Genomic DNA, 11,651 nt, shown 5'->3' with positions numbered 1-11,651 from the left:
TAGTAAACTATTTTAGAAAAAATTTTGTAGAAAAATGAAAAGATAATTAATTTGTTTGTCAAATTTTCCAATTTCTCATAGAAAGTTTCTTAAGAGCATACATTTACTGGACTCTTGAATTATTATGTATAGGCACGGCAGCTTTTAGTACGTGTCTACTGCAATTTCTATTCGCACGTCAAAATTTATAAGAGACATTTGACTGCATTACCACCGGTCAGGGTAACATTTCCGGCTGATTCATGCATGAACCAAATGAAATACTTGTCAAAGACAAAAACTAGGTATTGTCTTCATCAATCATCACAAAAGAGGACTAGTATCGCACACTTGAAAGTTGAAAGCAACAATTTCATGGGTCTTAGTTATGAGACACCAAAACTTGCATGCGATTCGCAGAAAATGTTGAAATTGTGAGATAAAATTTCAAAAAGTGGAATTCAAATTCAGACTCGAGAATGTGTTCGATCGCAAGGAAGAAATTTCTTTCAAGAAAGATCAAATTATAGCTGGATTCTGAGTGTGACTATTTTTTTATGTTGTCAAAGCGAAATTCTACTTTAAGAAACAAAAATAAATTGGCAATCGTTGAAACTTGAAAGCGCGTGCGTTCCAAAATAAGATTACCAGCTTATCTCAAACACTTCAGTTCGCATTAAACAAAAATAAAAGATACACCAGAGCTTCCATTAGAAGCCGCAATCTTGAGATCATTATTCATATCCTGATTAATTAAACACACTTGAAAGGTTTGGCATCTTTTGCTTTGTAATCTTTCATGCATGGCCAACAAGTGATAACAATCTTTAAGCAATCATGATGTGTATATGTCTAAAATATTCTTATATCACATCAGCTGATGCAAAAAGAGAACAAAATGTGAATATCTAAGACATCATTATTATGAAATACAACCATACAAGATAGCTTATCTTATCTGCAACTCTCTGTTTTTTTCTTCCGTGACAAATCCATTACTGTCTTAAGAACCGTCCACTGGCCACTAACCTCTAATCTTCCCCAGGCCTACTACAAGTTGACAAGTGATGTCATTTAAATGGCAAGTTGTCTATCGTAAATTCATGAAGAATATCCATTGTTGTGAAGATTTTTGTGTGCGTGCGTGTAGATATTTCAATAATTGGAGGCGGAATGATTTAAACTTTGAAGTCTCCGTTAAAAATACTAAAAAATACCAGTTGAGTTATGAAACTCTTGACTAAACAAATTAATTTTGTTAGGTTCTAAAAGTTTAGAACTGTTAGGACATATGTGATTGGATGTTAGGAATATATGTCAATATTTTATGTATTGACTAATCCTTTAACAAAACGCACTTTACTTGTAATTGGGTGGATCTAGGATGTATTTAATACTTCAAGGAATAAGAGTTCAAGTCCAAGTATTGAAGCCATGCAAGTCTGTCCAAGAATCAAGTATTGAAGTACTGAATTTTAAAAGTCGACAGCTAGTATCTATCGAGATTTTAAAGTTGCTGAAGCCCGTGGCTCGACAGCTAGCTCGATAGATGGCTATTTATCGAGGTTTATGAAACTCAGTTTTTCTGGACTGATTTTCATCAAATCCATGAGTATGCGTTTGGGCTTTCTTTTCTCACAACTCTAAACATATATAAGGATTATTTTAAGGGTCGTATCAAGTTGCACAGTGAAGAGCACAATCGCACAAGAGCATACTTCCTCAAGTGTAACCGGAAACCTAGTTTGTCCTAGTTCTTGAGAAGCTGCTATGTATGTACACCGTAAGATATTGTGACCAAGCAACTTCATGATCTTCATGTGTTGAAGAACAGAAGAACTTTGCAGCCAACATCCTTCTCAAATTGGTGATCAAGTCACGTAATGGGATCCACGCATCTTTTGGTTAGTCACGTACTGGAAGCCGTGCAATACAAGGAGAGAATGTCACTACAGAACAAGTTCAATTGGGTATTGGAGTAAGGGTTCAACTGTAGGTTGGAATAAGGTACTGGGATTCCTTTACTTGTAACCGCTTGTTTTGATAATAGTGGATTCTCGGGAGTGGTGACCTTAAAATCACCCGGTGGGGTTTTTGTCGTATAGGTTTTTTCCATTCGTAAACAAATCACCGTGTCAAATTTAATTTCCGCTACATTTAGTTATTTGGTGATTTGTTTGTGCTGCCACGCTCATTGCATGTAATTGAACCTAATTAATTCACTTGGCTAATTAATTGGTTAATTAATCACAAGGGGTCAATACATTTTTTTCCTATCAAGTGGTATCAGAGCAGGCACACTCTGATTAGGGTTTAATCTTTGCTGTGAGATCCATTGACCCCTGTCTGTCATGGATAGAGGACAATCACTTATTGTACCTCATTTATTTGATGGAACTAACTATACATACCGGAAAGTACGCATGAGAACTTTCTTACAGTCCTTAGATGAGAAGGTGTGGCAAGTTGTGGAGATAAGCTGAACTAAGCCAAAGGAAGCGCCGGCTGATTGAGATGATGCAAAGATCAAGGCGGCTAACTTCAACAGCAGAGTATTGAATGCCTTATTCAATGCGGTCACAAATGAGGAGTTCAAGAAGATCTCCTCCACTGAAACTACAAAGGAGGCGTGGACCATTCTCCAAACAACCTATGAAGGAACTAAGGCTGTCAAATATTCGAAACTTCAGAGGCTCACTACTAGCTTCGAAGAAATCAAGATGGAGGAGGATGAGTCATTTGATAAGTTCTATGTCAGGCTCAAGGACATAGTGCTCAGCATTTAATCTTGGGAAAACCATTCCAGAACCCAAGATTGTGAGAAAAGTGTTCAGATCTCTGCCCGAGGGATTTCATGCCAAGATCACTGCTATTGAGGAATCAAAGGATATTGATAAAATTCTTTTGACAGAGCTTGTTGGAAATTTGCAGACCTATGAGTTAGATTTGTCTAGGCTCGGGAAGTCAAGAAAAAGCAAGAGCAAGAGTATGGCACTAAAGGCCAAAAGCAGTGACACTGATGAGTCTTCCAATGATGAAGATTCTAAAATGAAGTCCTACATCACCCGGCAGTTCAAGAAGTTCATGAAGAATGCCAATGCAAAGGGCTTTGACAAGGACCGTATGCAATCAAGTTCTTCACAGTTTAAGAGCCAAGACAAAAGGAAGAAGGATGCTAAGGATGGCGGTCAGTACACTGTTCCTTTAGGGCCTAAGTGTTTCGGTTATCAAGGATTCAGTTATATGAAACAAGAGTGCCCCACTTATCTCAAGTCTATTGGAAAAAGTAAAGCACTTGCTGCTACCTTGAGTAACACCGAACCTGAGGATGATTCTAAAAATGAGGATGACAGAATCCTGAATGCCTTCACTGCTACTGTCAATCATACTGAAGGGATTATAGAAGATGTGGATGAAGAAGAAAACTTGGTGGAGTCAAAATTTGAGAAGATGGATGAGCAAGATGACATCCACACAGCCTATGCAAAGTTATACAACGTCTCGAAGAAACATGAGAAGCTGTATAAGTTGGTCACCAAAAAGCTCAGTGATGTGGAGCTTGAATGAGAACAACCATCCATAAAGTTTGATGAAGCAAATCAGACTATCGGAGCACTGAGGTTTGAGAACAATTTCTTGGCTGAGAATACCAAGAAGCTTGAGGCAGAACTGTTCCAAGTGAGAGCTCAATTAGAGAGGACCTCAAGTGCAAAACTCGACGAGATGCTCAGCATGCAAAAATCTGTCTCCGATCAAACCGATTTAGGGTATGATTTTTCTTTTTCTAATATTACTTCTTCTAGTACTACTGTTTTTGTTTCTCCTGCTAAAAATATAGATTTCGAGAATAATAATGCTAAAACTGTAATAGCTAGCGATAACAAAGATAAGGGTAAATTTATCTTAAAAGCAACCTCTAAGCTTGCTAAGAAAGAAACCAAAAACCTTAGGGCTAAGAAGAGTAATGCTCAAAAGTCCAAAGAGAAGAAGCAGCATCTCTGTCATCATTGTGGCGCAGCTGGACATACTTGACCAAATTGCTATAAGTGGTTATCCACTCAACAGAACAACAGCATGATGTTGTCGGGAAGCTAGAATCAGCTTTCGTCCTCTCTTGCACCTCTAGGAGATCTTCTCAAAGCCCTCATGTTCCTTTCGAACTTGAACAGTTTTAATTCTCCCCCTCACCACCAGTTCAAGGGTTTACTCAAAGGAAAAGTTCTTCCAAGATGTGGAAGGAAAAGGGCTCCAAGTGATTTAGTCACTTTTTCTCTCTCCCTTTTTTTTAATATGTTTGCATTACTTGTGTTTTTTTTTTAATTGAAACAGTCTAGTTTTTATGCATTGATTTATTTGACATGTTTTTGTTTGGTTGATTTTTCAGTGTTTTTTTTTTTCATTCATGAAAAATAAAATAAAAAAATGAAAAATCAGAAAAATACAAAAACTGCATGTGTTTATGTACATTAGTATTTGTGTACCTTGAATGGTCATTGAAACGAAATTTTCTAAACTTTGTAAGTGAGCTTTGTGGCTCGTGTTTATGATGAGTAAGGTTAAGTAATATCTTATACTTAATACTTGTATCACTCTTTTTGACAGGAATGACTAAAAAATCCTAAGAGAAATGCATAAATAACCATCTCACCACTGTTGTCCGCCAATCATGAAATGAAATCTGTATGCTTCGGCATAGTAAAAGTGCAATGTCAAAAAACTTAACATAATTGAGTATTTCTTTTCTCTCTTTTATATACCCATGCATGATATGTTTAATAAAAGAAAAATATGCAAAGAAATAATAAAAGAAAAAAGATCAAAATGCTTATATATGATTGCAAGCATGTATTCTAAGAGATGTGGGAGTTTTAGGACGTACCTCGAAGGTGATAGTCCCCATCAAACAGTTATGATCTTGTGTAAGTTAAATTGATTTACTCATATCTTAAATCGTCATAACATAGAGACACTTATGCAATCTTGCGATATTTTCACACACAACATACAATATTCTTTGCTACTTTTGATACATGCGCAGGTACAATGTGATTTGGCCATCACAAGGTTTACATGTGTTGATGTATACTCACTAAACTGTCTTAACTTGTTTTTAAAATATAAAATTGGTTAGCCTTGTTTTGTGTGTGTGTGTGTGTGTGTTTTTTTGGATCTAAATGCATGAAACTTTTCTTCATTGATAGATGATTTTGAGAGCTTAAAATGCTGTTTGGATCTTTAGTTGAGTATCATGCTTGATTGCATTCAAATCTGTGTTTTTCTCTTCTTTGAAAATTTTTTTTTAAGCAATCTCGATAGCTCCTCAATAGCTCTCGACAGGTAGGCTATCTATCGAGACTCTTTAGCTTTTCTTTATCACAATCTCAATAACTCTCGATAGCTATCTCGATTATTTGAGAAACTTTCGATCTCCTCAATAGCTTCTCGATAGCTACCTCGATCCATCGAGCTTCTTTATGGACAAACCTCTCATTTGATCCTCGATAGGTGGTTTGATAGCTAAAAAGCGCCTCTTTAACGCTCGATGGCTCTCAATCGATCGAGATTTATGAGGATTCTATATAAAGAGAAATCGCGATTTTTGCTCATATTTCCTCGATCCCTCGCGACACATTCAGACTCTTCACCTCCCAAAACCTCTCTCACTCACTCCAAACCTCTTCCCCACTCATTTTTTAGTCTCAAGATCTTCTTTCCTCTCTGGTATGATGTTTTCTCACTCATTAATCATGCATTTCATATCTTTTGACCTAACTTTTGGGGTTTTTGAAATTTTTGGGGATTTTTCAAAATTTTTGAGGTTCTTGATAGAATTTTGGGATGGGTTTTTGTTAAAATGATCTTTAAACTTTATGCATTGCATCACATATGCATTCTAACAATGTTTCATGCATTTTATATGTGTGTTTACTTTGTTGTTATGTTGTATGCTTGTAGGTTTGGATTGGGTTGATCCCATGATGTATTTATTTTTACATGTCACATGTTCATGCATTCTCATGCATACGTACCTTCAATTCTATATATTTTGATATATGTGTTACTTGGTACTTTTCTGATTGTTTCTCTCTTTCTCTCTCTCTCTCTCCCTCTTACGTTAGTTGCATCATGGCACCTAAGCGTAAATCGTCTCGGAACCCTCTTCGTTCCAAGGCATTTTCATCTTCTTCTCTTTCTTACCGCACTCCTTTTCACGTACGGTTCCGTGATGAGAAGGCCAAATCGGACTTCTTTGAGAACTTTTCACAACGAGGCATTCATTTGGAACGCCAAGTCATTATGTCCGATTTTTCTGACACTGACCTACCCACTACCATTCACAGTAGGGGTTGGGAGTCACTTTGTGGTATTCTTGTCACATGTCCTTCCGTGATCATACAGTAGTTCTACTCCAATATGCACGGATTTGACACCTCTATACCCCAGTTTGTCACTCGCGTTCAAGGTATACGCATGGTAGTTACTTCGGGTATTGTATATGAGGTACTACACGTTCCTAGGGTAGAGTTTCCTGATTATCCTGGTTGTGAGCATTTGAGGACTGTGTCCAAAGACGAACTCTTGTCTCGTTTCTGTGAGACACCTTCTTTTTGGAATGATCGTTAGTTCACCCGTTACACGACCTTTGCTAAAGGTCCGAGATTTCTTAACATGATTACGACCTTTGTTCTCCATCCTCTTTCTCACTATAACACTATCACAGAGCCTCGTGCTCGCTTTTTGCTTTCTCTCATTGAGAACCTTACCATAGATTTCCCTTTCACTTCATACTATCCCTTATAGATGTCTATAAGGATACGGCAACCCATGATAAGCTCATTTTTCTCTTCAGCTATCACGCGGCTCCTTTGCCGTGTCTCTCTCTCTCTCTCCTATCCTGAGTCTCCCCACTTCACTTACATGTGTGCCATTGATGTCGTTACCGTTAAGGAGAGTTTTACACAGCTTCGCTCGAGGCAAACTCAGACCAAGATGGCTGCTCCTCTAGCTTCTACCGCTCTATCCACCTCCGCTCCTTCATCTTCAGCAGGTGGAGTGACTCTTGAGGCCATCATGGCATAACTTGTGCACATGGATGCTCACCTAGACACACTAAATAATGAGTTGTGTTAGGTGAACACCCGTGTGGGTCGTATTACACGACGACAGGCTGTGATGGGTGGTTTTAAGGTTGCTTCTTCTCCATCTCCACCGGCGTCCAAGGATGAGAGTGACGATGACTCCGATAGTGATGAGGATGCTGGCTTGCCTAGTGATGATGAGATGTCTACTTGATGTACTTACCCCTTTGTCACCCGTGACAAAAAGGGGGAGTGGTTTTGAGATGAGAGTAGTCATATTCATAGGGGGAGGGTTAGTTAAGAGATAGGGGGAGTGTTCTTGAGTGTTCATGAGGGATGTAGTGAGGATTTTGATGTATCTTTTTCTTCTTTATAGTTTAGATACATTAATCTTGTACATGGGTCTTGTGACCATTTTGACATACATTGTACTTATATTTGGTTTATATATTTTGATGTATGTTCTTTCACCTATCTCTACATGTGTTGTTTCTTTTCTCTCTTTATTCACATGTTTCTTATTTATTGTATGTAATCTTTTATTTCTGTTTCATACAAAGATGCTTTGATGAGTTTTGTTTAAATGTTTCAAAAATACAAGTTGTCAAAGTCTTCTGTGCCATGAACTCTCTTCTTGCAAAATTTTCCAAGAGTTTGTGTTATGATAGAATTTATTGTACTTAACAAGTGAGTATGAGTTGAGGGATTTATAACTTTTCTCATATGTTCATTTGTTTGTTGTGGTTTTGTCACGGATTGCTAAAGGGGGAGATTGTTAGGACATATGTGATTGGATGTTAGGACCATATGTCAACATTTTATGTATTGGTTAATCCTTTGACAAAACGCACTTTACTTGTAATTGGATAGATCTAAGATATGTTTAATACTTCAAGAAACAAGAGTTCAAGTCCAAGTATTTAAGCCATGCAAGTCTGTCTAAGAATCAAATAATGAAGTGCTGAATTTTAAAGCTCGATAGCTAGTATCTATCAAGATTTAAAAGTTGCTGAAGCCCATGGCTCGATAGATGGCTATCTATCGAGGTTTATGAAACTCAATTTTTCTGAACTGATTTTCATCCAATCGGTGAGTATGTGTTTGGGCTTTCTTTTCTCACAACCCTAAACATATATAAGGATTATTTTAAGGGGCGTATCAAGTTGCACAGTGAAGAGCACAATTGCATAAGAGCATAATTCCTCAAGTGTAACCGGAAACCTAGTTTACTCTAGTTCTTGAGAAGCTGCTATGTTTGTACACCGTAGGGTTTTGTGACCAAGCAACTTCATGATCTTCATGTGTTGAAAAACAGAAGAACTTTGCACCCAACATCCTTCTCAAGATGGTGATCAAGTCACGTACTGGAATCTGCGCATCTTTTGGTTAGTCACGTACTGAAAGTCGTGCAATAAAAGGAAACATTGTCACTATAAGTCCAATTTGGTATTGGGGTAAGGGTTCAACTGTAGGTTGGTATAAGGTACTGGGATTCCTTTACTTGTAACCGCTTGTTTTGATAATAATGGATTATCGGGAGTGGTGACCTTAAAATCATCCGATGGGGTTTTTGTCGTGTGGGTTTTCCCCATTCGTAAACAAAATTACTGTGTCAAATTTAATTTCCACTGCATTTAGTTATTTGGTGATTTGTTTGTGCTTCCGTGCTCATTACATGTAATTGAACCTAATTAATTCACTTGGCTAATTAATTGGTTAATTCACTTGACTAATTAATCGGTTAATTCATTACAATGGGTTAATATATTTTTGGCCTATCAAGAACAATTGGCAAATCGTGAATACAAACTTGTCTAGATATAGATCCTAGAGTCTATAGGTATTATTAGACAATGCTCAAGGTGATACAAGTCAAAATTTAAGAATATACAAGCTGCAGAAAAAAGAGTTCAAAAATTGCCTGGTTCGATCGAAAGACAGGCTCAACCGATCGAAACACGTATCTGCAGAATTTTAAGTTAGCCTAAACAGCAATTCAAGTCCATTAAGGATTAGGGTTTTAGATCTATTTCTTCTAGTATATAAAGGAAACTCTGAGCACTTTTTTAAAAAAGCTTTTCAGAGAGAGAAGAGTATGCCTCTTTTGTAGATCTAGGGTTTTGTACCCAAAAGCTCTCTAATGTCTTTGAAGTATTGTGTGTTGAATCTTTTGTGAGATCTAAAGGTGTTTACCTTCATACACACTTAGGGTTATCAAGATCAAGATTGATGTCAAGAACTTGGTGATCTCTTTGATTCCTGTTTCACAAGCTTAAAGAAAAACACAAGTAGGAGAACTTGTAGTTACTGTGGATCGAAGAAAGAAGTAGTCCGTGAACTCGAAGCTGTCACATGATCGTGGTAGTAAGTTTTCTACACAATGTAGCAATAGGATGTTAGTGGTCTAATTCTTATTGTACAAACTTCAATTCTTTCATAGTGGATCTGTTTTACCTTGAAGATAGTTAGGTTAAATCCTCTCCAAGTTTTTTACCAGTTTGGTTTTCCTAGGTTATCATATCGTTGTGTTATTTACTTTTCCGCACTATTCACATGATATGATTTGAATGTGTTTAACCTAGATCTTATTAATAAACTTGTTAATCAACTTGGCTTAATATTAGGTCAAACAACTTGTATTTTAAGGGGTCTAAAAACGTACAAATTTGTTAATAAAGAGGAAAAAGATATTATGAGTCAATAGAGTTTCCATTTCCCGAAAATTATACGAGTAATATAGTTATGGATTTTATACACTCATTAATGACTGGGAAAATTATACGAGTAATATAGTTATGAATGTTATACACTAGTTAAGTTCTTCACGAGCACGAAGGGAAGAGTGAGGAGCTTTATGATCCCACTGAGTTGCATCACAAAGCCCTCATCTTATGGTGCAAAGGGTTCTTTCGAAGGTAAAAGCTCTACGAAGTACTGAATTAGTCTTTCTTCCTTAATCCATATATATATATATATATATATACACATATTGGTAAAACTTAGAGAAAGTCCAATTAGAATTTCAAATTAGAATCCAGTTTTGCGCCATGTGTTTTAAATTATTTATTTTTAGAGAGAAATTTGTTTCCTAATTTTAGAATCAATGTGGGATCACATCATAAGTATTCATCCAAGTGAGTTATTGAGTACAAAAATTAAAGAGTTTAGAATAAATAAATCGTAAAAGAACAAAGTGCTTCACAATAACAAAAATTAAGAAATAATAAATAAATAAATAAACATGGATAGTTTACCTTTTATATCTTATAATATTCTTACAAAACTTTTTAAAGAGTTAACAAAATATAAGAATGACTATCAATAGTATTTAAATTATATATACAAGTTATTATATTATCCATCTTTTTGTATATTTTTTAGTGTATCCATATATATGCATGGGGTTACAAGCTAGTCTATATATATATATATATATAATAGGTAAAACTGGGAGAAAATCCAATTAGATTTTAAATTAGAATTCAATTGGAGTCTAATTTTGCGCCACGTGTCCCATCTAATATAAATTTTAAAATTTTTGTGCCAAGTGAGTTTATTCAATGTAAAAATTATATTTCAATTAAAGTTTAATTTTGTGACATTTGCCTCATTTAATCTTAATTTTTTAATTTTTTTTGTCAAATGAGTTAATTTAGTGTAAAAAAACGATGAGTCCAATATAAGTAAATCATAAAAAACATAATTTTTGAATGATTTTATATTTATAAGCTTTTTTTTATAGAACTAAAAACAATTCAAGTTTATAATTTTTATATATATATATATGTCCCATCTAATTGAAATTCTTTAATTTTTGTACCAAATGAGTTAATTTAGTGTAGAAAACGAGAAATCCAATATAAATAAATCATAAAAAACATAATCATATATCTAACTCTATATATAAAATTAGAGGAAGAGAGAGTTTGAATGATTTTATATTTATGAGTCTTTTTTTTTTTTTGTATAACGAAAAACAATTCAAATTTATAAGTCATCTATATGTGTGTGTGTGTGTGTGTGTGTGTGTGTGTGTGTGTAGGTAAATTTTAAAGAAAATCCAATTAGATTTTATAATTGAAGTCCAATTTTGCACTATGTGTTCTAAATTATTTATTTTTAGAGTGTTTTATTTCTTAATTTTGGAATTAAATGTGAGATCATATCATAAATATCCATTCAAGTGAGTTATTGTGTACAAAAACCAAAGAGTCTAGAATTAATGAACATAAAAATATTTAAAAAATATAAGAATGACTATCAATAATATTTAAATTATATATGTAAGAATTATATTGTGCATCTTAACATGTATCTTTTAAGTATATCCATGCATATGCATGAAATTACAAGTTAGTATATATTAATAAGCAAAACTGAGAGAAAATCCAATTAATTTTCAAATTGAAATTCAATTAGAGTTCTAATTTTGCACCACGTGTCCTATCTAATTTAAGTTTTTAAATTTTTGTATCAAGTAAGTTAATTTAGTAAAAAATGGAATTTAATTAGAGTTTAATTTTGCGCCATGTGTCTTATCTAATTTAAGTTTTTAAATTTTTGTACCGAGTGAATTAATTCAATGTAAAAAAC

Source organism: Castanea sativa, chromosome 1, assembly GCF_040712315.1.
Source record: "Castanea sativa cultivar Marrone di Chiusa Pesio chromosome 1, ASM4071231v1".
Classification (NCBI taxonomy): Eukaryota; Viridiplantae; Streptophyta; class Magnoliopsida; order Fagales; family Fagaceae; genus Castanea; species Castanea sativa.
Note: the sequence above shows the minus strand (reverse complement) of the source record.